The sequence below is a fragment of the Tursiops truncatus genome, chromosome 8 (genome assembly GCF_011762595.2).
Source record: "Tursiops truncatus isolate mTurTru1 chromosome 8, mTurTru1.mat.Y, whole genome shotgun sequence".
In the NCBI taxonomy this organism is placed as follows: domain Eukaryota; kingdom Metazoa; phylum Chordata; class Mammalia; order Artiodactyla; family Delphinidae; genus Tursiops; species Tursiops truncatus.
The window spans coordinates 99,604,501-99,632,214 of record NC_047041.1 but is presented as its reverse complement, the minus strand read 5'-3'; the positions used below and the strand labels follow the sequence as shown (position 1 = coordinate 99,632,214).

Below are 27,714 nucleotides of genomic sequence, written 5' to 3'. Positions count from 1 at the left end.
GCGCTGAAAAGGAGCCTTACAGAGCCCTAAAGGAAGACAGGGTCCTACAGGTCCTGGGCCACTCGCAGGAGAAGGGGGAAGGGGGAATGGCGGTCCAAGTGCTGGGGCTATGGTTCAGGGAGCACTCCCCAGGGGCCCCCCTCTCTGAACAGACACCACGAAGACCGCGTATTAAAAGGTTTGTGTGCAGCACCTCCCTTTGTCTCTCCTGTCTCAAAAGTAACAGCCACTCCGCTTCAGCCAGCTTCCAGTCCAAAAGAGCATACCATCCAGTCCCCCCACCCTCAATCCCCAGGACTTTACAAACCATCCCAGGCAACTGGAGAAGAACCTCTTACCTCGGCCCCCTCCCCTGGCCCTGCTTTCCTCCCTCTTCCCTCCTTCCTTCTCTAACCTATCTAAATATTGCTATTTCTGAGTTTTAAATCCCTTACACTCCACCCCTTCCCTATCAGGCTGGAAACTGACAAGGGACTAAAATGAAAGCAGCCAATCAGCGGCTTTGTTTCAGGATCCTCCCTCTCTGTGAAAGCTCCTGGGAACTTCTGGCAGCAAAGGAGGAGAAAAAAGAGAGCAGCTGTGACGTCAGGATGCTGATCCCTGCTCCTCTGGATTCCAGCAGGGTCTGGACTCAAAACCAGTTTGCCACTTCCAGCTGTGCACCTGGAGATTCAGCCTGCTAGCTGTCCTAACCCTCCGCACTGCACTTCCCGGCCTTTCTTTGCTGCTCTGCCTCCAGCGGGCCCTGGGTTGGTGGAGGGGAAGGAGGAGGAAAAGGGAGGGTGGAACCCAGCCAGAGAGCCACCTCTGAGTGCTAATTTGGTGCCAGGCATGGTCCTAAGCACTTTGCATGTATTAACGCATTCAGTCCTCCCAGGAGCCTTCTAGAGATAAGTGCTGGTATTATCCCCATTTTACAGGGAAGGAGATCAAGGCACAGAGTGGTTAAGTAACTTGCCCAAATTCACACAGCTATTAAATTGCAGAGTCAGGGTTAGAAGCAGACCACGTGGAATGTGTGTGCCAGGACATCCCCCCCTCCCCACCAAATGCCCCGGGGGCTGTGAGGCACTGAGACTTTGGCCTCTTCCACCCCCAGGGCTGTGCTTCCACTCCTCCCTCCTGAGCTGAAAAGAGACCGAGAAGGGGGGGTGGGGGGGATGGAGGAGACCGGATCACATGGTAGGAACCATGTGAAAGGAGGGATAGAAGGCAGTTTAGGGATCACAGCCAGGAAAAGAGGAATATCCAGTCACCTGCATCAGCAAGGGAGCTCCCTTCAGGGAGGCTGGGGGTGGGGGGTTAGAGTGGGGAGGCCATGGGAAAAGATAGTCCTCTTAACACCCACAGGTGGCAGGAAGGAGGGGGCCAGCCATGCCCTCTAGTACATGTACTTGCTTAGTCATGCTTGTCTGCTGACACACTGCCCCTTACTCTTTCCCCTGCAAGCGACCCAGCTGCCCAGACCCTCGTCCCCGGGAGAAAGTTCACACTCTCAAGCTGTACACATTGCCTTCCAGGTGGGACCCGAGGGCTCGAGCTGAGTCAGGGCAACCTGGAGAGGGAAGGTGGCCTGGAGCTCCCCTGAAAAAGCCACAAAGCCCTGGGAGAGCTCAAGGCAGCTCAGAAAGCCAGAGGACAGACTGGGCAGAGCTGAAATCACCGTAACCCACCCCACATCCTGGAACATCTGAAACCTCGGTGTTCCCCGATGGTGCTGACATTCCCATGCTCCCCGAGAATTTCTTGGCCATTGTAGGACCCAGTAGATGCCGGAGCACCACCAGCCCCACCCCTGCTGCTATTTCTCAGGCAGTGTTGCCCTCGTGGCTGATGAGGGGCACCTAGGATGGCATCTTCTGCTTCTGCAGATGTAGGGGTTTGGGGACCAGTGACTTGCCCTACCCCTGCCTCAAAACCCTGCTAGCAGCTCTGACATGTTCTGATTCCTGTAGGTCTGTCATCTCTGTGCTTAGATCACCTGGTACCTGCATCTGTCTCAACCAGAGCCAGTCCCTGGCCTGTCCCAGCTGCATACACCCCCAACTGGTAAAGACCTGGTGCTGACTCAGGTGGCCTGCACCATCTGCACGGACTCCATTTCCCCAGCTCCTGGCCTGAGACTTCCTGCACTCACCCCATGCCCTTGACCAAATGGAATTCTACCTTCCTCCCACTCTTAAGTCACCAGTAAGTGACTTCTGACCGGGTCTCCCCAAGGAGTCAGCCCCCAAACACTGGCTCACATCTCATCCTCTTGCCTTGGAGGGCCAAGTTCTAATACAGTCATGCACCACCCCAGTGGCCACAGATGCTGTCCCCAGTTTTGAACACAAGGTCCCATCTTCAGCCAGGGTAGGTAGAGCCTTTAAGGCCACCCTCAATTTCTCTGCCTACAGCCTTGAGCACTTCCTGGACAGGAAGGCACATTCAAGAGGTTCTTCACCTGCATGACGCTGGTAGAGGGCTCACGGGAAGCCACCTTCCCAGGGCCCCACCCTTGCATCCCAGGTCCCACCTCAACAATTCAAGCTTCAGTTCCACACCCACACCAAGCTCCTCCATCAGGCTCTTCTCCCCACTTCCCAGGAGTTACATGGCCCCTTGGAGAGCAGATGCCCAGCCAGTTAAGCTTTCATTTCGTGTGGTAGGCTGAATAATGCCCCCCAAAGATGTCCACATGCTGATCCTGGAACCTGTGAATATGTTACCTTACATGGTAAAAGGGACTTTGCAGATGTGAGTAAGTTAAGGATCTTGAGATGGAGAGATTATCTTGGATTACCTGGGTGGGCCTGGTGTGATCACAATAGTGATTTTTTTAAAATAAATTTATTTATTTTATTTTTTGGCTGCTTTGGGTCTTTGTTGCTGTGCACGGGCTTTCTCTAGTTGCGGCACACGGGGGTTACTCTTCGTTGCAGTGCGCGGGCTTCTCTTCTTGTGGAGCACGGGCTCTAGGCGTGCGGGCTTCAGTAGTTGTGTCACATGGGCTCAACAGTTGTGGCTCGCGGGCTTTAGAGCGCAGGCTCCGTAGCTGTGGTGCACAGGCTTAGTAGCTCCGCGGCATGTGGGATCTTCCCGGACCAGGGCTCGAACCCATGTCCCCTGCATTGGCAGGCAGATTCTTAACCACTGCGCCACCAGGGAAGTCCCAACACAATAGTCTTTTTAAGAGAGAGGCAGGAGATCAGAGTGGGTAGTGGGAGATGTGACAACAGAAACAAGAGGTCCTAGTGATACAGGAAGGGACCACAAGCCAAGAAATGCAAGCAGCCTCTAGAAGATGAAAAATGCAAAGAAACGAATTCTCCTCTGAAGCCTTGAGAAGGAATGTAGCCATGCCAACGCATTGATTTTAGACTTCTGACCTCCAGAACTCTAAGAAAATTAATGTGCGCTGTTTTAAGTCACTAAGTTTGTGGCAATGTGTTACAACAGCAGTAGGAAACGAATACACACCCCTTATTCTCAGACTCCTCCAGGAGTCTCAAACTGGCCCATAGAGCTTTTATTTTCCCATGCATTATGTTTTTGGTGGGGATAGGGCTGTACTGTCCAAATCACCATAGGCCTCACCACTGCCTATTGTCTTACATCTGACAGATTCACATATTTATGTTGCCCTCTGACCCTTGTAGCCAGTTAAGTTTAGGACCCCTAGACCCCTCTCTGTTTAACCCCTACCTTACCTTCACATTTTTTAAATTGTTGAAGGAAAGATTTTTGTTATAGGTATAGAGAGCCAAAGAAAAACACTGGGTGGGCCCCATTGCCCCATTGTTCCTCGTCTTTCAAGAAAACCACTTAATGTTATTCTCTGAGATGTGACCGTCTCCATGTAGTTCATGCTGTAATCGTGGAACAGTAGCTGACTCCACTGCAAAAAGCTGGAGTAATAAGCTAGATGACCTTGAGCCTCGGTTTCCCTGACCAGCTCTAGTAAGGTCTGCTCCTGCTTCCCCTAAATGTCTCCCCCAAGAGAAACCCACACCCCAGCAGCAAGTTCCATGTAAGCCACACCCAGAGAAGAAACCAAATAGCCTGTTCGGGCTAGATTAGATTTAGCTGACAGACAATGCTGAGTCTGGATGGGATGTCTGGAACCGTGGCAGCCTTCTTGTCACCCAAGAGGGAAACAAGAGCAAAGAGGAAGGCAGCAACTAAGAGTAACCAAGTGGAAAGATGGAACTCACCTAGGGGGTTGATGGTGTCACTGAGCCGCTGATTTAACCAATCCTGGAGCCACCTACATCTACTCTAATGGTAGAAGGTAAGAATTTAAACTTAAGTTCTCCTTAGCCTCTTGATTCTTTAAGCCATTGTAAGTTGGTTTTTCTGTGATTCGCAGCCAAAGACATGTTAACTAATATATTTTTACAGCTTTTTTGAAATATAATAGACAATTAGTTGCCCATATTTACAGTGTTAAATTCGATGAGTTTTGACAGATGCATATACCCATGAAACCATCACCAAAATCAAGACAATGAACATAGCCATTGCCACCAAAGTTTCTTCATGCCCCTTTTTGTGTGGACATGGCTTCCATTTTTCTTGAGCAAACATTAAGGAGTGGAATGGCTGAGTAATATGCAAGATGTACGTTTAAGTTTTTAAGAAATAGACAATTTTCCAAAGTGGTTGTAACAATTCACATTCCCACCAAGTATGTGAGAGTTCCAGTTGCTCCACATCTTTGCCAACTCTTGGTATGATAGATATTTTAAATTTTAGCCATTGGAGGGAATGTGTAGTGGTATCTTACTGTAGTCTTAATTTACATTTCCCTAATGACTAATGATGTTAAGAAAATTTTATGTGCTTATTTCCATCTAGATCTCTTCTTTTGTATATGTTCAAAACTTTTTGCACATTTTTAATTCGGTTGATTTTTTATGATTGAGTTGGAAGCTGTTTTTTAGTGTATTCTAGAAACAAGAATATACTCCTTTCATTTTAAATTTTTCAAAGTTGTTTTGGCTAGTTTAGATACTTTGTATTTCCACATAAATTTTAAAATCTTTTGCCAGTTATGTGTTTTGCAAATATTTTCTCTAAGTTTATAGCTTGTCTCTTCATTTTTCTGAGTGTCTTTTGAGTGGCAAAAGTTTTTAAATTTTAATGAAGTCCAATGTTTTTTCTTTTATAATTCTTTTAAATAAAATTCTTTAATTTTTTCTTTTATAATTTGTGTCTTATTTTTTAAATCTTTGCCAAACCCAAAACACTAACATTTTCTCTTATGTTTTCTTATTGAAAGTTTATAGTTTTAACTCATATTCAGGTCTATGATCCATTTTGAGTTAGTTTTGTAAAGAGGGTTGTGGTTCATTGTTTTTTGCATATGGTAACCAATTATTCCAGCACTATTTGTTGAAAATTTTTCTTTTCCTCATTGAATTGCCTAGGTATCTTGGTCAAAGGTAAACTGGCTACGTGTGTGGCTCTATTTCTAGACTCTTCTATACCATTGATCTGTTTATGTGTCTTTACATGAATATCACACTGTCTTAATAACTATAACTTCATAACTAGTCTTGAACTCAGTGTAGATCCTTTAATTTTAACTTTTTCAAAGTTGTTTTGGCTACTCTAGACCGTATGCATTTCCACATAAATTTTTAAATCAACTTGTAAATTTTTACCTGAAAAACTACTGAAATTTTGGGCTTCCCTGGTGGTGCAGTGGTTGAGTCCGCCTGCCGATGCAGGGGACACGGGTTCGTGCCCCAGTCCGGGAAGATCCCACATGCCGCGGAGCGGCTGGGCCCGTGAGCCATGGCCGCTGAGCCTGCGTGTCCGGAGCCTGTGCTCCGCAACGGGAAAGGCCACAACAGTGAGGCCCGCATACTGCAAAAAAAAAAGAAAAAAGAAAACTGAAGGAAACGTGGGAAACTATAGTCAGCCTTTGAACAACAGGCTATGGAGATTTGTAATTTCTTTGATAATAGAAACAAATGATGTGAGACCTACCTATCATCACCCAGGCTTTCTTCCTGGAAGCAGTTTCCAGACTTCAGTGAAGAGAAGTGGACTTCAAAGAAGCCTGGCAATCTCATTGAGTTGAGGAGGACAAAAAAGTTGAGTGGCCAAGGCAGCTAGAATTTGCAGGACAAACTTCTGGAGGGGAGAGAGCTATGCAAACATAGTTCCACAAATCTGTAGCGTATATAAAGAAGTCCACAACTCAATAACAAGTAGTCAAGTGCTCCAATTCAAAAATGGGCAAAAAAAAAATTTGAACGTGCGCTTTTTTTTTTTTAATTTTATTTATTCATCTTTGGCTGTATTGTGTCTTCGTTGCTGTGCACAGGCTTTCTCTAGTTGTGTCGAGCAAGGGCTTCTCATTGCGGTGGCTTCTCTTGTTGTGGAGCATGGGCTCTAGGCGTGCAGGCTTCAGTACTTGTGGCCTACGGGCCCAGTAGTTGTGGCTCGCGGGCTCTAGAGTGTAAGCTCAGGAGTTGTGGTGCACGGGCTTAGTTGCTCTGTGGCATGTGGGATCTTCCTGGACCAGGGATCAAACCCATGTCCCCTGCATTGGCAGGCGGATTCTCAACAACTGTGCCACCAGGGAAGTCCCTGAACATACGCTTTACCACCGAAAATAAATGGAATGGCCAATAAGCAAATGAAAAGAAGTTCACCATCATTAGTCATGCAGCAAATGCAAACTAGGCCATGAGATATTACTACACATCCTACTAAAAATGGCTAAAATTCAAAAGATGGACCATACAAAGGGTTGGAAAGAACATGAAGTAACTGGAACTTTCACACATTGCAGATGGAAATATATAATTTGGAAACTCTTTGGAAAACAACTTGACAGTTTCTGATGAACTTAAATATACACTTACCATATGACCCAGCAATTCTACCTCTAGACATTTACCCAAGAGAAATTAAAACGTGTGTCCACACATTGTACACAAATGATCAAAGCAGCTTTATTTGCAGCAGCCCAAAGCTGGAAACAACACAAATGTTCGTCAACAGGTGAATGAATAAACAAATGGTGGTATGTCCATATGCTGAACCACTACTCAGCACTAAAAAGAATGAACTGTTGGTACACTGCAACATGGACGGATCTCAGAAACATTGGGCTCAATAAAAGAAGCCAGATGCGGACTTCCTTGGTGGCGCGGTGGTTGAGAGTCCGCCTGCCGATACAGGGGACACGGGTTCGTGCCCCGGTCCGGGAAGATCCCACATGCCGCGGAGCGGCTGAGCCTGCGCGTCCTGAGCCTGCGCTCCGCAACGGGAGAGGCCACAACAGTGAGAGGCCCACGTACCGCAAAAAATAAAAAATAAATAAAAGAAGCCAGACGCAAGAGTATACACTGTATGATATTCATTTGAAACTCTAGAAAAGACAAATCTATTGCCTAGGACTAGGTAGAGCTATCTGGAGTATGGTACCAGGAAATTTGGAGGTGATAAAAATGTTCTATATAGTGGTTACATGGGTGTATAAATTTGTCAAAACTTGTCGAAATGAGCCCCCAAATTGAAGCATTTTATTGTATATACTAAATCTCAATAAAGATTTTTTTTTCCCAGTTTTGAGGATGGTTAAGCAGCTAATGGGATAGACGATGGTGGACATTTCCTTGGTTTTAGCTGTTACAGTTGAGGGAAAGAGAAAAATTGGGAGTGGATTGTATTATAATGAGAAAAGAGGCCCTGTGGGTATTTACCTCTGAGGAGGGTTCACTTTTTTTTTTTTTTTTTTTTTTGGCCGCATGTCATGCTTGTTGGACCTTAGTTCCCCACACCAGGGATTGAACCTGGCCCCCGACAGTGAAAGTGCCGAGTCCTAACCACTGGACCACCAGAGAATTCCCAGGCTTCACTCTTTGAGTGGAGGTTAAGCGGTGGCTTAGCTGAAGGCCCAGGTTCTGGGATTAACACAGAGGCAGTGCTCACAGGTTGGGGCGTGCTGACAACCGCAGCACAATGGCATTTCTGTGTGAGTTCTTCAGAGCTTTCACCCAACTCCATGTGGCCCAAGTGGCCTTGAGAAAAGGGAATTCAGCTGCGGCTATGTGCTCAAAGCAGCCTGGGCCTCCCTCTGCTCTCTCCTATCTCCTCCAAGAAGGAGGTCGCTTGCTCTGGCCTGGGGTGGGGAGGGTCAAACCACCAAACTTTGGGGCATCACGCATATCCCTCCTTCACAAGAAGGTGGTTTCTTCCACCCCATCCAACTTTACCTGCCCTTTAGATCCCCTTGAACAAATCACTGACCTGATGAGTCTTAATACTTGAACGTCTTACTTTCAAGTCACAGTTTAACTTGGTGCCTCAAGAGAAGATATAAACACGAGTCTTTAGCTCAGGTGACTTAGGGCCACAGCAGACACAGGATCTGATGAGCTGAGGAGGCAAAGGGCAGTCTGTCTCCTCCCCCTGCACCGAAAGACAGGAAACAGGCTGTGGGAGGGAGAGGCCTCAGCTCCTGTGCCCCTGCGAGATCCTGCCCCACGGCTTTCAATGACTTCCTGCTGCAGGTTGGGGGACATCGGCCGCTTCCAGCAGATCCAGACCACTCTTGATTGTGCCCCTGCTCCTAACGGCTTTGCACAACACCCTGCAGAACTTCACCACTGCCATCCACACCCACCACTGCCGCTCACCTGCCGACACCAACCTCAGCAAGGACGGGGAGCTGGACGCCTGGCTGCCCCGGGACGGGCAGGGGCGGCCCAAGATCTGCCTCCTCTTCACCTCCCCCTCAGCAGGGACCATCCTTTCCCAATGGCACAGAGACCAAAGGCACGGGGGCCACAGAGCCCTGCGCCCACGGCTGGATCTATGACAATAGCACCTTCCCTTCCACCATCGTGACTGACGTGAGGAGACCTGGACCTCCTCCTTCCAACCCCTGTGTCCCCATCTTACCACCCCCCCCCACACACACACACACACAGACTGTGTGAACCTGACCTGAGTTTGTCTGAAGACCCTGGAGCTATGAAGAGCTCTGCCTAAATGCAGGTAAGAGAACAGGGGTTGGAGTTGAGGTCTTCCTGGTAGAGGAGGTTATGGAACTCCTTGCAGAAAGCTACTCCCTGCCCCTCCACCTCCACCAGAGAGAGAGATACTATTACTGGAGTTTGATATTCTACTTTGGTTTCCCTGAGAGGTTGCAATTCCACGGGGTAGGGAGGTGGGGCGGTGGTTGAGAGGAAGCTAGAAAGGAGGCATGCAGATAGTGGAGGGCAAGGAGGGTGTTCCTGAGCAGGGGATTCTGGGCTCAGAGTCCTAGAGACAAAAACAATTTCCTGACTTCATCTAGAAATAGCTCTCGGCAGCTGGGGCCAGGAGATGGAGAGCAGCCAAGGAACTAAGACGGGAAAGAGAACAGGGTTATGGGAGGGTCCTTTCATCTCTAGTGATTTAACACCCCTCCCCCGAAACACACACACAGTCGACTGTAGCGTCTCCCTGGCCTGCTAAGTGGTTCATCCGGCTGAATTCTGCACTTCGTAGCTGTCACATGGATCGTGCTCTTAACATCTGTGCTTGTCAATGATCTTTTGGTTGCAAGGAAGAGAAGCTCTCTCAAGTCAGCTTACGAGAAAAGGGATTTCAGGGAACGCAAGGGCAGGAAACGAAGTGTGTCCAGGCCTCATGGAATCTGGAACCAGGGATGGGAGCACCAGAGACATCCCTATACACTTACTCTGTAACTCTCTCCTCACCCCATTTCGTCTGTGTGCCCATTTGCAAGACAACCACTGGTCCCAGCTCTGATCCATTACCCCTCAGAATTAGGGCCTACCACCAACCAGAACATGTCTGTGAATCTTAATTCAGAAAAGGCTTCAACTGGCCCAGCTCAACACACTGGGGAGCAGCCCATCCCCAGCCCAGCAGCTGGCTCAGGTGTCCACACTTCATCTAATCACCATGCCAACGGACAATACAGTGCGATTACGTGGTCCCTTGTCCTTTAGTCAGGGCTCTGCAGAAAAGATGCCTTGAGAAGAGGCTGTGGTCGAGCAGAGCCCCCAAACTCGCCTGACGCAGCATCCGTCTGAAAGTGATAAAGGTTGAGCCACACTCCCCACTAGACAGACAAGCTGCAGAAGCAGAAGGCGACAAAGGCTGGCCAGTCCTCCCTCCGGGCGCGCAGGCATCGCAGGCCATCCCACCCCTGCAGAGTTGGGGAAGAACCTTCTTCATTATTCTCCAGCCTCAACCCAAATCCTGAGACATTCCCCTCCACCCACCTTAACGTGTATGTTATCAAGGCTTCCAATTCTGCTTTTCCATTTCCCTTCTTAGAACTCTACACTCTGCTTTCCAAGTCTGACAATACTCCGGGAACTATCAACCTGGCTGCTGTTCTTCTGTTCAAAACAGCAGGCAGTTTGATCCAAAGCTCAAATTTCTTGCCCTCTGGAACAAAGAATCCGGGTAAGTGTGCACCTTAGCTCTCCTTCTAGATGGAGGCTTGGTAGTAATCTCATCATGTTTGGTTTCAATGACTGACAAAGCCAGATGCACACAGTTTTCCTGAGTTGTGGGGAGACGCCAAGGATAATCCAATCCTCTTCCAACAGGCACTGTGAACGGGACCATTCTCCACCACCACACATGGACGTAGGGCACTAAAAGGTCTATTTCATAAACACAACCGGGATACTTCTTCCTTGGGCCAATAATGCCAAAGGCTGCACCAGAGACCATTTCATTAGGATAATAGGCAGCTTACATGCATAACCTAACGTGAAGCTGGGCCTTCTGAGTTGTGAAGCAAATGAAACGGCTCACAAGTTATCAGGGGTCGCATAAGCAAGAAGCTTAGTCGCAGTGAAGATACTCCACCCAGACCACGTGGCTGTATCTGGTAGGCACAATGGCACAGGTCACCTGAGAAACATAAGTCTCAGCCTCCTCTTGGAAAGAACTCCCAAATGGCCCAGTATCCCAAAGGGATACTTCTGCATTGTAAAGGCAAAGCAAAAAATAAATACATATAATAAGGAAAAGATGCTGTCTCTGGGTTCCGATAAAAACTCTGTCTGAGCTCTTCTTCTTTTCTTCTGAAGTAAGGTATCCTAAGTAGTAACCAGCAGCTTCTATCTGAACTATATTAGTCAAGACTCTTGTTTGCAAGTGGCTGCAATTCAACTCAAGCTAATCTGAGCATGAAGAGAGTGTATAAAGGCTCCCATAACCAAACCACGAGATGAGCGGAGGCAGGGCTTGCTCTAGGAGCTGTGGGAACCAGGGCCATGCGAGCAGGACCCTTGCTGGCTCTTATCTTTACTTTCCTTTGCATGTTGGGCATGTGACTCTGCCGCGGATCCTTCACAATGTGGCCATTGACCATTCTGGGCTCTCTCCTAATAACTGTCTCTCCGCTTCAACTTTGAAAAATTCTAGGAAAGACTTATTTGCTGGCCTGGGTCAGGTGCCCACCCCTGGGTCCAATGACTGTAGGGCAGGGAGGGCGTGAGCTGTTATGAATGACCGGCCTGAGTCTCCCGTTCACTTCTGTTTTGCAGATGAACAACAGTTACCGTTTCACAGCTCTAATTCCTGGTGCCACTGTCATTCGTTTCCTCTTTTTCTTTCCCCTGAGGCCAGTCTCACAGCATCTGTCATTTATCACAGCCTTTATCAAGTTAGCAGTGCAGAGCTTTCCTAGGCAGCAGTTCTCTGAGTCTCCCTCAAATCCACCACTGCCTATTCCTAGACTTTGGTTCCTGTTACTGAGAAAGTAATTCTATATACATGAGGCCCAGGAGCACACAACTATACGACCCTCAAGTCTCAGGTGCACATGAAGAGAATATATATAGTAAAAGCCAGTGCTAAACCTACGGTGATGTAAGCCCCACCCAATTGTTGCTTTTACAGATGACAAGCACCTTAGGGCAGAACAGAGGCAGAAAAATTCTGAGTACATATTGTATACTCATTTATCAATTCCTATTCTGGACGACACCCAGATTTCATCACCAGACTGCATACAGTTTTTGTTCTCTTTGCACGCCTTGGTTCTTTTTTTTTTTTTAACAAATCCTTATTTTTCCATTTTCTCTAAAATCGATACACTTATTTTTTTAAATTTTATTGATGTATAGTTGATATACAATGTTGTGTTAACCTCTGCTGTACGGCAGAGTGATTCAGTTACACGTGTGTATATTCCTTTTCATATTCTTTTCCATGATGGTTTATCACAGGTTATTGAATATCGTTCCCTGTGCTACACAGTAGGACCTTGTTGTTCATCTGTCCTCTATACAATAGTTTGCATCTGTCAATCCCACACTCCCAGTCCGTCCCTCCTCCAGCGCTCCTCTGACCTCTTACCTCTTTCCTATACCTCTTGCTTCTCATATTTCCATTCCTCAGTTCTGGTCTATCATATCCCTAACTCCACACTACAGTGTGTCCCACATGCATCTCCGCGGTAGTATTTCATTCACAAGTTTCCATTAAAGTACTGTTAAAAATGAATTCCCAGGGCTTCCCTGGGGGCGCAGTGGTTGAGAGTCCGCCTGCCGATGCAGGGGAGGCGGGTTCATGCCCCGGTCCGGGAAGATCTCACATGCCGCAGAGTGGCTGGGCCCGTGAGCCATGGCCACTGAGCCTGTGCTCCGCAACGGGAGAGGCCACAGCAGTGAGAGGCCTGCGTACCGCATAAAAAAAAAAAAAAAAAAAAGAATTCTCAGTCTGACACAGCCCCAAAATCTTTTTTAAATAAAAATTATATCGGATAACACAGAGAACTACAGAATAGCAGTTATTTGAATAAAACAGCAATAAAGTCCATTGCTCTTCGGAGAAAGTGTTCAAATGCCAACCACCCAAACTTTACATCATATGGTGTGTGCACAGGGTATTAAAAGTCTCACTGTAATAATTAAATTCACAAATAAGGATTTCTCTCCAATCAAATCAAGATTATCAAGTAATTACACTTGAAGGATGAATTCATTTGGATATATATTAACACATCTTAGGGAGCATTCCCTAAACGTCCTGGTCATCCCTGCCCCCTTTCCTTTTTCTTCTGTTAACAAAAGAAATGAGTTTTAAAATCCACTCAAAAGTATACAAAAATTCGCTTTTATGTAAAGGAAATACCACACCTATTTGTCATTTTGATTTAAGTCACATCCTTTAAGTCACATCCGTCAGTGTGACTTTTGATTTTAGTATGATTTTCCTGCAGGCTGTGGAGCTGTTTTACTCCACCTAGAAAGGAAGTACTTTTAAAAGGAGAATTTTTTTTCTTATATTCATTAAAAAGAGCAACAAAATTTAAACTATTAGTTGAGGTATCCAATTGCCACTTATTCAGGATTGCAAATAACTACACCCCTCTCAAATTTGCTTATGGAAAGTTAACGGAAGGATGCAAAGGTATTTCACAGAACCCAAGGTCAAGAACTTGAGCCCAGCCTTATGAAAGACTGGGATCAGGTGGTTGAGGAAAACCAGGAGAGCTGAACTCTCTATCTTCACCTCTCGGGCACTAAGATCTCACCTCCACTTCCCTCTGACTAAATTACTGCATTCTTTTCCCCTCTGCCCCTCCTTCCCTCCCCTTCCCCCCTCCCTCCTTCTCCCCCTCCCTCATCTTTTTCTCCCTCTCCCTCTCCCTCTCCCTCTCCCTTTCCCACTCTCTGTCTCATGATTTCTCAGCTCCCCTTCCGCGTCATTCCAAACTTGGTCCTCCCACCCCAACTTTGGGTGTCCTTAACCAAGCTTGCTTCTCTGAGTCGCTTTTCCAAATTTGTAAGAAAACGAACCTGGGGACTTCCCTGGTGGTCCTGTGGCTAAGGCGCAGTGCTCCCAATGCTGGGGGCCCCCGGGTTCAATCCCTGGTCAGGGAACTAGATCCCACATGCCTCAACTAAGACCCGGCACAGCTAAATAAATAAATATTAAAAAAAAAACGAGTTAGCTCTGTCCAGCTCCAGGGTCAGTTTTCTTCAGCTGCACCCGGGGAGGGACAGGTGAAAGAGCCCTGAAAGAGGGTGAGGGGTTAGTGTTCAGAAAAGGGCGAGTAGTCTGAGCTGTCATCCCAAAAGATACCTCTTGCATGTTTTGAAATAACTTGAATCATTCTCACTAGGAGAAGATGATGAGAAAGAGTGTGTGACTTAGGGAGGCAAGCCCTCCTTATGTGCCTGTCCTAATCCAAGACCCTCAGCTCACCAGGAGAGAGGGCATGAGCTGCTGTGGGGCCGGCCCATCTCTCCTTGACCCCAGTTCTTCCTTCCTCACAGTGGGACCTCTTGTGCACACACAAGACCTTGCCACAGCTGAGTCAGCCCATCATCATGGCAGGAGTACTGGTCGGAAACTTGACGTTGGGGATCATGGCAGACAGGTCAGTGGTGAACAAAGCTGGCTCAAGGAGCAAAGGCATAAGCCCTCTAGGCTGGACACAGAGGGGAGACTGGCATCCCTGAGAACCCAGAGAGGGACACAGGACTGATCCACCCAAGCCTGACCACGTCTGGAAATTCTGTAGAAATCACACAACCGTCCATCAGCACTTTCCATGTCTTGCCTCATTTCAATTCCTCCTCACAATACCCTTGTGAAGCCAGCATGAATGGTACTATTAACTGCATTTTACCAATGAGGACACTTAGGTTCAGGGATGTTGGATAACTTGCCCAAACTGCCTAGAAGGAACCCAAGAAAATGATGTTGTTAATTCTGAGGCGTGGAATTGAAAAGAAGAGAACTTTTCACTTTTCATTACTATATTATTTGAACTTTAATGATAATCTATTACCTTTATAATTGTATAACGTAAATAGTTAATGTTTACTTTTTTAAAAAGTACAGTCACACAGCTAATAAGTGGCCAAAGCAGGACAAGAATCCGGATTTTCCAACATCCTGAGGAAGTCACCTCCCACCACTCTGCCTTATATGTGACATGTGAGTGTCACAGAAACAAAGACCTAGGAACCAATAACAGCTAGAGACAAGCTAAGATCAGCGACAACTGTGTGCCCATGAGGAGTTATACAAACTCTCTTAGACTTGGTTTTTCCATCTATAAAATAGGGGTTATGGTGAGGGTTAAATTAGTAGCTGCAACTCAGTGTTAATACCCTAAACTTGACTATCTTCCAAGACCATAAAAAGATCATGGGATGAATACTAGGAGGCAATTTTCTAAAGAATAATATCTAAAAATATTATAAATGTCACAGCAGACATTTCAGCAGACACAATCGGCGTTATTATTCATAAAATACAAGCCACAATCATATGCATTTTGCAAAATGATAAGCCTTGCATAGGTTTCCCAGAAATAAAAATCACATAAACCAAGCTCATAGATATAGAGAACAGATAGGTAGTTGCTAGAGGCAGGGAGTCAGGGGTGGGCAAAATGAATGAAAGGGGTCAAAAAGTCCAAATTCCAGTTATAAGCGAAATAAGTCGTGGGAATATAATGTACAGCATGGTGACTCTTACTGTATTGCGTATTTGAAAGTCGCTGAGAGAGTAGATCTTAAGTGTTCTCGCCACACACACACACAAATTGTTGTAACTACATGTGGTGGTGTATTTTAAGTAGACTTATTGTGGTGATCATTTCACAATGTATACAAATATAGAATCATTATGTTATAGACCTAAAACTATTATACTGTGGTATGTTGATTATACCTCAATGTTTTTAAAAAAACTCACAAAAGGCTGTCTCCTAACCGGAGTCACCATCGACCAACATTCAAACAATCAACCACACCCCAGAGCAGTAGTTCCCAAACCTTGGGAGCTTGTTAAAAATCAGGTTTCTAGGGCTTCCCTGGTGGCGCAGTGGTTGAGAGTCCGCCTGCCGATGCAGAGGACGCGGGTTTGTGCTCCGGTCCGGGAGGATCGCACATGCTGCGGAGCGGCTGGGCCCGTGAGCCATGGCCGCTGAGCCTGCGCGTCTGGAGCCTGTGCTCCGCGACGGGAGAGGCCACAACAGTGAGAGGCCCGCGTAACGCAAAAAAAAAAAAAAAAAAAAAAAAAAAAAAATCAGGTTTCTAGGGCTTCCCTGGTGGCGCAGTGGTTGAGAGTCCGCCTGCCGATGCAGGGGACACGGGTTCGTGTCGCGGTCCGGGAGGATCCCACATGCCGCGGAGCAGCTGGGCCCGTGAGCCATGGCCGCTGAGCCTGCGCGTCCGGAGCCTGTGCTCCGCGACGGGAGAGGCCACAACAGTGAGAGGCCCGCGTAACGCAAAAAAAAAAAAAAAAAAAAAAAAAAAATCAGGTTTCTAGCTTACCTTCCAGATATCCAACAGGCCTTAAGTGGGGCTCTGGTATGTGGATTGTTTTCAACACACCCTCTATGATACTGATGAAGGCGCGTGGCTCTCTCCACAGAGGTATGCTGGGATGCGTCAGGACCCTGGACAGCAGCAACCCAAGGATCCTCCCAACACCAGGTCCCCTAGATGCCAGCCCTCACCCAATTATTCCCTATCTCCCATCTCAGCATCTACATGATGGGCACAGGTGGGCAGCCTTACAAGCAGCTGTTAGATTGCCCAGGGCACCAAGGATGAGACAGCCAGGGACATGGGGCAGGGGAGCAAGCAATGTGCTCTCCAGACCCAGGTTTCCCCTCCTTTCACAGGCTGGGCTGTCAGAAGGTGCTGATCTGGAGCTACCTGCAGTTAGTCTCAGGGACCTGTGCTGCCTTCGCACTCAACTTCCCAACCTACTGCGCGTTCCATTTCCTCTCAGGCATGGCTGTCGGGCGCCAGCAGCACTTCCATGACTTTGAGTGGGAGGGAACCCGGGAGGGCCAGGCTCGTGGGGACTCCTCAATCACAGGGATCCAGTGAACCAGCAGACCTGACAAAGTCAAACCTCAGTTCCTTCCCTGAGTACAAAGTGGAGTCTACCTGTTCCAGCCGATCCTGACCTATCTGGGCCTCTCCTGGAGTAGGCAGTGCCCCGGGCAGAAAAAAAAAGATAAGATCATGACCTCTTTGGTAGCTCTGATTACTGGGGGCTGGAATTCATCCTAGATATTTAGGGATCATTGTAAGGATAAACTAAATAAAGCCTCAGAGATTGGAGTAGGGTTGCTTAGAGAAGCCAGTCACACAGGGAGTCTTTAATTCAACATTTCTTTATTCAATACAATTTTGAAAGGCATTTAATTTGTGTAACATCCTGCATGGGAATACACAAGTGAACAAGAGGACACTACCCATGACCTCAAAGAGTTAATAGTTGACTGGAGAGAGTGCCAAGCAGTTACAAATTGGTTTACTAAAGGCTAGGATGAGGGCCATCCTGGGTGATGTGGGAGTTCAGAAGTGGAGTGTTCAATCAGGACTTGGGGAGCCAGGAACTCTCCCCAGAAGAGGTGACAGCTAAGCTCAGAACTGAACGAAAAGTGAGACAGAAAGAAAGGAGTAAGGTTCTGGGGCAGAGTTCTAGACAAAAAGAATAGGGATTTCCCTGGCATTCCAGTGGTTAGGAGTCCAAGCTTCCATTGGAGGGGGCCTGGGTTTGATCCCTGGTCAGGGAACTAAGATCCCACAAGCCAAGCAGAGCGGCCAAATAAATTAATTAATTATTTTTAAAAAGAATATACAAGGCCCAGAGGCCAGAGAGCGACCCATTGGAAGAAACGACAGTGGTGCAGAATGGCCTGAGGGTAAGGCTCATTCATCTCTATTTCCCAGGTCAAGCAAAGGGCATGGCACAGAGTCCTCACCTCTAAATAACTGCTGAATTAAAATGAGTTGAAGGAGGTGCAGAGGGAGTGGCTGGAGGCCATTCAAAAGAGGTTTGGGAGAAGTGAGGAAACATGAATGTTGGGGTTGGGGACACTGAATAGGAGAATGCCTGGGAATTCAGAGTCTTCTAGCCCATTCCTTTCTCCACACACACGGAACCTAACCAGAGATCAAACCACCCTTGCTTTACCCTGTGAGGGACCTAGGGGTGCAGAGTAGGACTGCGCTCAAGAGAAGAGCCCTTCTACTCCAATGTGAGGGTCGTCCTCCTTCTGGAAGTGACAACCACCCCCAAATACACACGTACTCACACAGCCCTGACTTCAACCTAAGCTCTGCTCTTCTCCCCAGATCTGGAGTGGCTGCCCACCCATGCCCGGCCAGGTCTGGGCCTCTTCTTTGGATTTGTCCCCACTGTAGGCCAGCTCTTCCTGGCTGGCATGGCTTATGCTGTGCCCCACTGGTGCCACCTGCAGCTGTTGGTCTCTCTGCCCCTCTTTGTCATCCTCAACTACTCCAGGTGCGTGGGACCTCAGGGTAGGGTAGAGGGTTCAAAATAAGTCACAGATGGGCATAGCATCTCCTAGAACACCTAGAACACCCACTACCTTCCCCCACTAGGAGTAACCCAAACTTTCCCGCCTGGCACCCTTATCTTATACTGTTTCTGGACTATTCAGTTCCATGGACTTGTCTGTCTATTCTGGTGCCAATAATATTGTTTCATTCTTAATTAATTTCAGTGTAGCTCATATAAGATTGTCTTCTATGGACAGCTTCTCACTGTGCCCTTTACCAACCTTGAGACAGGACACTGTACTTCGGCACATCTCTAAGGAGAAAAATGCCCTAAAAACTGTCACTAAACATTGTTGATTTTATGAAGACTCCTTGGGGGATGGAAGAGATGCTCATATCACATACCACACAGCCAAAACACTTAATAGGCATTTCTGTTGTCCCTCAAATCCATTCTTGGGGGCTTCCCTGGTGGCCCAGTGGTTGAGAGTCGGCCTGCCGATGCAGAGGACACGGGTTCGTGCCCCGGTCCAGGAGGATCCCACATGCCGCGGAGCAGCTGGGCCCGTGAGCCATGGCCGCTGAGCCTGCGCGTCCGGAGCCTGTGCTCCGCAACGGGAGAGGCCACAACAGTGAGAGTCCCGTGTACCGCAAAAAAAAAAATCCATTCTTGGCTAACAGTCACTTATTCTTCTCCTCTTTCTCTCTCCTGATACTTCCTCCACATAACTGCTAAAATCTCCTCCTAGGAATTCATCTCTGGCTGTATATCTGCATACATCACTCAGCAAAGCAAAACTCTTGGCATTAATGAATGCTTCTTTCTTATAATTCATCAATTGTTACTTAAGCCTCCCCATGAGGAGGGGTCTCTCCAAAACACCCTCTCCCAGTGCAAACAACTAATCAAAGTATGCGCCTATCAAAAGCAGGTCCCTTAGGGCAGGGAATTGGAAGGAGGGGAAGAGGACCTATTGCAAGGAAAAAACATTGTTTTCTCCTAGGGGTGTTGGGGAGGAGTCCTGGAATGGAACAATGAGGTCCTAGAGCCAAAAGGTTTCCAGCCAGAAAGGATACAAAGGTCAATCAATTATTTTTTAAGGCAACAAAGGAGAACAAAAACATACAGAAATTAGAACAAATTAAAGACAAAAAGTAAGATGGTATCAATAACTCAAAATATATGTCACAACAATAGATATAAATAGATTAAACCTACCAGTTAAGAGGCAGAGATTGTCCAAGTTGATTTTATTTAAGTCTAGTTCATGAAGTTTACAAGAGACCCATTTAAAATGTTAGACCATGAAAATCTTAAATGTGGAGAAATAGAAAAGGTTATACTAGACAAATGTTAACCAGAAGAAAGTTAGGTAGATATAGAAGCCGAAATAGACTTTAAGACCAAAAAAAGTACAATGGTTAAGAATATGGCTCAGAATTCCCCAGCAGTCCAGTGGTTAGGACTCGGCGCTTTCACTGCTGGGGCCCAGGTTCAATCCCTGGTTGGGGAACTAAGATCCCACAAGCCGCAGGGCATGGCCAAAAAAAAAAAAAGAATATGGCTCTGGTATAAAAGGTAACTAGTCCAAATGCTCAGTCATCTTATCTATAAAACACAATAATAATAGTACCAGAAACAGATTAAATAGAAAACAAATGTATAAAAAAGAGGGTCAACAAAACAAAAAGTCAATCTTTGAAAATATCAGTGAAATGGACAAATGCCTAGTAATAATAATAAAAAAAATAGAAAACTGGACACGAATAAATATTAGGAATTAAAAAAAACTGAACTATAGATCTAGAGAAATTAAGATGCAAAAATTTAATTAAGTAATTAAAGATGCAAAAAACTATAAACCAGTCTATACTGATAAATTTTTTTTTTTTTTTTTTTGGCTGCATCGGGGTCCTCGTTGTGGCTCAGGCTTCTCTCTAGTTGTGGCGTGTGGGTTTTCTCTCTCTGGTTGGGCCACACAGGCTCCAGAGCATGTGGGCGTTGCAGTTTGCAGCATGCGGGCTCCCTCACTGAGGCGCGTTAGCTCAGTAGTTGAGGCTGTGGGCTTAGTTGCCCCATGGCATGTGGGATTCTAATTCCCCAACCAAGGATGGAACCCGCGTTCCTTGCATTGGAAAGCAGATTCTTTACCACTGGACCACCAGGGAAGTCCTGATAAATTTTAAATTTAGATGAAATTGACAAATTCCTAAAAAAAATAATATAGGAAAACTGATTCTAGAATAAATAAAAATTCTGGGGGCTTCCCTGGTGGCACAGTGGTTGAGACTCCACCTGCTGATGCAGGGGACACAGGTTCGTGCCCCGGTCCGGGAAGATCCCACATGCCACGGAGCGGCTGGGCCCGTGAGCCATGGCCGCTGAGCCTGCGCGTCCGGAGCCTGTGCTCCGCGACGGGAGAGGCCACAACAGTGAGAGGCCCGCGTACCACAAAAAAAAAAAAAAAAGAAGAAAAAGAAAAAAAAAATTCTGAAGAGTAAACTTTAAAATCTTGCCTCAAAGAAAACACCAGACCCAGATATTAATACAGGTGAGTTCCACCACACTTTTAAGGAACAAATCTTCCAATGTTATACAAACGCTTCCCCAAAAAAGAGAAAAAGGGAAATTATGCCAAATACATTCTGTGAGGTCAGGTGATCCTGAAACCAAAAGAGGATAGTTGTGAAATAAAATTACAGGCCAATATTACTCATAAACAGATACAAAAATCTTAAACAAAATATTAGAAAAATGAATCCAGTGATGTATAAAAAATGATAATACATTATGACCAAGGAGAGCTGACTCAGGAAAGCAAGGGTAGTTTTACTTTAGAAAATATATTAATATCACAAAAATTAAAATATATTAAGATAGATCTATTAATCTATATTAATAGATTATCATCCCAATAGAAACAAAAAATATTTAATAAAAATTAGCATCCATTAAAAATAGTCTTAGTAAAACAACAATAGAAGGAAATTTAAGTTGATATGGAACATCTACTAAAAATCCACAGCAAATATTATTTCTTGATGGTGAAACATTAGAAGCACTGTCTCTCTTTTTTTTGTATTTTTTAAAATTTATTTTATTTATTTTTGGCTGCACTGGGTCTTCGTTGCTGTGCGCGGGCTTTCTCTAGTTGCAGAGAGCGGGGATTACTCTTCGTTGCGGTGCATGGGCTTCTCATTGCAGTGGCTTCTCTTGTGGCAGAGCACAGGCTCTAGGGTGCGTGGGCTTCAGTAGTTGTGGCACACGGGCTCAGTAGTTGTGGTTCGCAGGCTCTAGAGCACAGGCTCAGTAGTTGTGGCGCACGGGCTTAGTTGCTCCGCAGCATGTGGGATCTTCCAGGGCCAAGGCTCGAACCCGTGTCCCCTGCATTGGCAGGCAGATTCTTAACCACTGCACCACCAGGGACGCCCCAGAAACATTCTCTTTAAACTTGGGAATAAGACCAATGTGCCTGCTGTCTCCTCCTCTATTCAACATTATCCTGGAGAGTGTGGTCAATGCCTAGGATAAGAATAACAAATAACAGAAATAGGACTGGAAAGGAAAAATCAAAACTACCACTATTTAGAGAGGATATAACTGTCTGTATATAAAATAGGTAACTAATAAGAACCTACTGTATAGCACAGGGAACTCTACTCAATACTCTGTAATGACCTATGTGGGAAAAGAATCCAAAAAAGAGTGGATCTATATATAGGTATAACTTTACTGATTCGCTTTGCTGTACAGCAGAAACTAACACAACATTGTAAATCAACTGCATTCCAATAAAAATTAATTTTAAAAATCTATATAAAAATCTAAAATTATTAGAAATAGTAAAGTTTGGCAAGGTGGCTAGATACAAGGTCAATAAACAAAAGATCAACTGCATTCTCTACTCTTCTAAAAATTAGACTTTTTTCAAGAAAATTTTTAAATTATATTAAAAGGTATTAAAGAAAATGTAAATAAATGTATTATGTGCATGGAGAGGAAATCTCATAATATGTCAACTCATAATTTACATAAGATGATATTAAAATGTTAGTGATTCCAAGACTGATTTATAAATTCAATGCAATTTTTATCAAAATCCCAATAGATAGGACTTCCCTGGTGGCGCAGTGGTTAAGAGTCTGCCTGCCGATGCAGGGGACACGGGTTCGTGCCCCGGTCCGAGAAGATCCCACATGCCACGGAGCGTCTGGGCCCGTGAGCCATGGCCGCTGAGCCTGCGCGTCCGGAGCCTGTGCTCCGCAACGGGAGAGGCCACAACAGTGAGAGGCCAGCGTAACAAAAAAAAAAATCCCGATAGATATTTTCAAGAAACTAGCAAGCAAATTCTAAAATGTATATAAAAGTGCTGTGGGGGCTTCCCTGGTGGCGCAGTGGTTGAGAGTCCGCCTGCCGATGCAGGGGACACGGGTTCGTGCCCCGGTCCGGGGGGATCCCACGTGCCGCGGAGCGGCTGGGCCCGTGAGCCATGGCCGCTGGGCCTGTGCGTCCGGAGCCTGTGCTCGGCGACGGGAGAGGCCACAGCAGTGAGAGGCCCGCGTACCGAAAAAAAAAAAAAAAAAAGTGCTGTGGACCAAGTATAACCAAGGTACTTTTTTAAAAAGGACAGAGGGGAAGGACTTGCCCTACCAGAAATCAAGGCATATTATAAACTCTTATTATAAAATTGTAGTAATTAAGATAGTGGATGCTGGAGCAGGAAAGAACAAATTGTCCAATGGAAAAGAATAGTAAGCTCCAAAACAGACACACACGTAGGAAAACTTGCAGAGGAAGCACTGCAGATGATAGGATAAAACGTGGCCTATTTAACAAATAGTTCCAGGACATCTACTAACCCATCTGGGAAATAAATAAAATGCAATCATATTTCAACCTTAAAGAAAAGTTAATTTCTGCTGAAGAGGGGAGGATTTCTGAAGACATAAAGAAAAAAAGGCTAACCAAAAAAGGCACATTGATAAAGTTTTCTACGTTGGATTTTTTTTTAATCCTGGTCATTTGTTTCACTATAAACAAGGTGAAAAGAGAAAAAGAAGGCATTTACAGGGATTTGTATGCAGCATTTATAAAGAACTTCTGGAAATCTATTAGAAAAAAAGGACTTCTATTTCCATTAAAATAAAAAAATAACATTGACAATAACCCCCAAAAAGTATAAAGTATTTTTAAATATCCTTAAAGTATTTTTAAACGTCCACCAAAGAGCTGGAATAAGAGTCAGGGAAAACTAGGCCAACCATCTAAGGGAAATTGGGAGCCCAGAGAGTTAAGCAGAACACCTGAACAAACACTATACATAATGAAGAAAGTCATGTGCATTCGCTTTGATCTTAGAATCAACTGTTTAACACAGTACTCGGGGTCCTGGACAGCACAGCTCTCCTGGGAAGGAAATAAGCACTTTAAAAGACAAGCGTTTAAAACATCATTATTTAGAGAGTATATGATCATTGACCTAGATAAACCAATAAAATCAATAAGCAATTAAAACTAATAAAAGAGTTCAGCAGGATGCTGGATACAAAATCAAATTACCAAAATGTCAATAGCAATAACCTAGAAGCAATAATCTAGAGAAATAATCCAGAAAATGACATAGAAAATCTTTGAAAATGAAGACACCATTCAGAATAACACCAAAAGCTAGATATTATCAGGAAATTAACAGAGGACAGCCAAGACTTCCATGGAGAAAATTTCTGAAACATTTTTAAGATCACAAAGATTATTTTAGTAAGTGGAGAGACATTCCACACTCTTGTTTAGAATGACATAATAAAGATGTCCATCCTCTCGAAGTTAACTCTTAGAAATTTATAGAAATTCAACAGAATCTAATCAGAATTTCAATTAGATCATTTTTTAGGAACTCCAAAAACTTACTCTAAAATTTATATGGAAGAAAAAAGACCACAATTGCTAGTCAATTCTGAAACAGAAAAGCAAAGAAGAGAGTCTCACTCTACCATCTATTAAGACATACAACAAAGCCATGGCTTTCTTGGTGCAAGAAGAGACAAGCAGAATTGAAGAGAGGGCTTGGAGATAGATAGAGATGGAGATGCAGACGCAGATGGAGATGGAGATGGAGGGGAGCAGGGAGTGGGAAAGGAGGGGGAAAGAAAGGGAGAGGGAGGAAGAGGAAGAGAGAAACATGGTAGCTATATCAATTTCATTATATCAAAAAGGACTTCTGCTTAGTGAAGGACACAATGGACAAATTTAAAAGACAGAGTGGAATTCCCTGGCGGTCCAGTGGTTAGGACTCGGCGCTTTCACTGCCAGGTTCCAGGTTCAATCCCTGGTCAGGAAACAGAGTGCTGAGTGAAATGAGAAATAGAATGATCTATTACCTCTACCATTTAGGTAAGTTAAAATATTTGCACACAGAACAATACACATTTTACAAGAACATATACAAATAAAAAATGCAGGGACTTCCGTGGTGGAGCAATGATTAAGAATCCGCCTGCCAGTGCAGGGGACACGGGTTTGAGCCCTGGTCCGGGAAGATCCCACATGCCTTGGAGCAACTAAGCCCGTGCACCACAACTACTGAACCCGTGTGCTGCAACTACTGAAGTCCACGTGCTTAGAGCCCGTGCTCCGCAACAAGAGAAGCCACCGCAATGAGAAGCCCGCGCACCACAACCAAGAGTAGACCCCGCTCGCCACAACTAGAGAAAGCCCACATGCAGCAGCAAAGACCCAATACAGCTAAATAAATAAATAAACCTTAAAAAAAAAATTGCACATCAAACGCAATAGAATGGTTGACTTTGGCAAGGAGGGGATTAGGAGTGGGTAATGATAATAAAAGGAGTAAACAATTAAGGGGGGGGAATAAGGGAGCCTTTCAAGGACAAATGATAATAGAGGGTAAGGTCATGAACTGAGGGTTATGAGTAACTCAACCCTCTGCCTCAGAGATCCAAAAAAAAAGTAGAAAAAGAGAGTGACTGGGTAGCTTTAGATAAGATGATCAGGGTAGGTCTCCTTGGTAAAGATCAAAGGCAAACACTAAGGAATAAATGAGGAAACAAAGGGATAGGGCACAAGATAAGAACTTGGTAGGCAAGGAGCAATCATGTAGGGATTTAGGAGGAGGTCGGATTTTATTCTAGCATGATGAGATGTCACAGGATGTTTTTAAGCAGAGGGTGAAAATATCTGAGTTACAGTTTTAAAGATCACTTTGGCTTCCTCGTGGAGAATAGGCTGGGGATAGAAGGGCCAAGAGTGAAAATGGGAAAACCAGTCAGGAGGCTACTGCAATAGTACTGTCAAGAGGTGAAAATGGGGACTTCCCTGGCAGTCCAATGGTTAAGACTTTGCCTTCCAATGCAGGGAGTGCGGGTTCAATCCCTAATCGGGGAGCTAAGATCCCACATGCCTCGTGGCCAAGAACAAAACAAAACATAAACCAGAAACAATATTGTAACAAATTCAATAAAAGACTTTTAAAAGGGTCCACATCCGGGCGTCCCTGGTGGCACAGTGGTTAAGAATCCGCCTGCCAACGCAGGAGACACGGGTTCGAGCCCTGGTCTGGGAAGATCGTACGTGTCGCGGATCAACTAAGCCCATGCGCTACAACTACTGAGCCTGGGCTCTGGAGCCCACAAGCCACGACTACTGAAGCCCGCGCGCCTAGAGCCCATGCTCTAGGGAGAAGCCACCGCAACAAGAAGCCCGCGCACTGCGACGAAGAATAGGTCCCGCTCACCGCAACTAGAGAAAGCCCACGCCCAGCAACAAAGACCCAACGCAGCCAAAAATAAATAAAAATAAAATAAATAAATTTTTAAAAAAAATGATCCACATCCAAAAAAACTTTAAAACAATAAATAGAGGTGAAAATGGCTTCGCATGAACTGGAGGGCAGTGGTTGTAGAGATGGAGAAGAGGAACTGATTCTGAATGTGTTCTGGAAGAAAAGCCAACCAAATTCATATTTTGGATGTGGGGAAATAAGGGAACAGGAGGTATCGGGGATAATTACAGATACTTGAGCTTGAGCAACTGAGTGGTTAGAAGTGCCCTGTGCCAGGATGGGGAAATCTGAGCAAGGATTTGGAGGTAGAAACGAAAAGTTCTTGGCCATCTACAATTTGAGGGGCCCTCTGGACATCCAAATTAAGGTGTTAAGTAGGAAGCTAGATATAGCATCTGGAGCTTGGGGGAGAGGTTGGTTGGGGACATGTTCAGTTATACAGCAGGTTCAAACTGGAACTGGAACCCAGGCTTCCTGGTTCCAAAACCATTTGCTTCCAACTTTCCTCTTAGCCAAGGTAAGTGCAAGCATTTGGCTGTGTACGGAATGTGAAAAAAGAAAACACCATTGGCAGGCAGAGTTAGGGCACCCACAAGCCTCACCGGCCTCACCAAGGTGCTCTTCCTCTCCACAGGCAGAGAGGTCCGAGTGTGACAACCACCTTGGCCAACATAGGCAGCATTCTGAGCCCACTGGTGGGCATGACCTCTGAGCTCTACCCTTCCCTGCCTCTCTTCATCTACGGAGCAGTCCTTGTGGCTGCCTGCCCCATCCCTGTTCTCCTGCCAGAGACTCTGGGGCTGCCACTGCCCAACACACTGCAGGACGTGGAGAGAAGGTACGCTGCCCGCTCCCCTCCCCTCCCTACACTCAGAGCTATAAGGCCCTCACAAATCCTTGATCCAGCCCCATTAAACAAAAAAGGCCAGACCCGGGGAGAGCAGGGACTTACCTGGGGTCATTCAGCTGGACTCTGGTGAAGCCACAGCCAGAATCCAGGCTTCCTGCTTCCTTTGGCTCCTGGTCCTGTTCTCACAGATAGGCTGAGTCCCCTAGAATCCTTTCTGGGACTCTTGGAAATAGTGGGAGATTTGGGCATAAAATGGGACAGCTGAGCACAAACATCTAAAAAGCATCCCCCATCTCTACTCCCACACCCTGCCTCTCCTTCCCCCGTAGGTGGAAAGAGAAATCGGGGCACATGCAGCAGAGCAGCAGATGGTCCCACTCCAGTCCTCCTGAGAAGTGAGAAGGGGCAGAGAGTGGCCAGAGCCCCTGCATCTCCTGTACGTCCACACCAAGTGGAGGAATGGAGAAATGGCAGGCAGGGGAAGACGGGAGGGACCTCTACTAGACCTGTGGTTCCAGGGAATACTTCCCCTGGGCCCCCCACTCCTAGCCAGATCCACCCTACCATTTCATTAAAAGTAGCTATGCACAACTTCTCCCACTGTTTCCACAGAGGCCGCTCCACTTCAGCTAACTCTCTGACCAAAAACTCATGCAGCGATCGTCTATGTAGAAAATCCAATGGAATCTACACAAATGCTACCACAATGAAAACAAATTTAGCAAGGTTGTGGGCTGTCAGATCAATATTTTTAAAGCATTGCATTTCTAGGATTTCCCTGGAGGCGCAATGGTTAAGAATCCGC

The 27,714-nt window shown here is 45.9% G+C and overlaps 1 pseudogene; it reads left to right on the top strand.

The window, feature by feature from the left end:
* The first annotated feature begins 7,601 nt into the window (after positions 1–7,601).
* On the top strand, positions 7,602–27,308 carry LOC101338355 (solute carrier family 22 member 6-like; annotated as a pseudogene).
* The last annotated feature ends 406 nt before the right edge of the window (positions 27,309–27,714 follow it).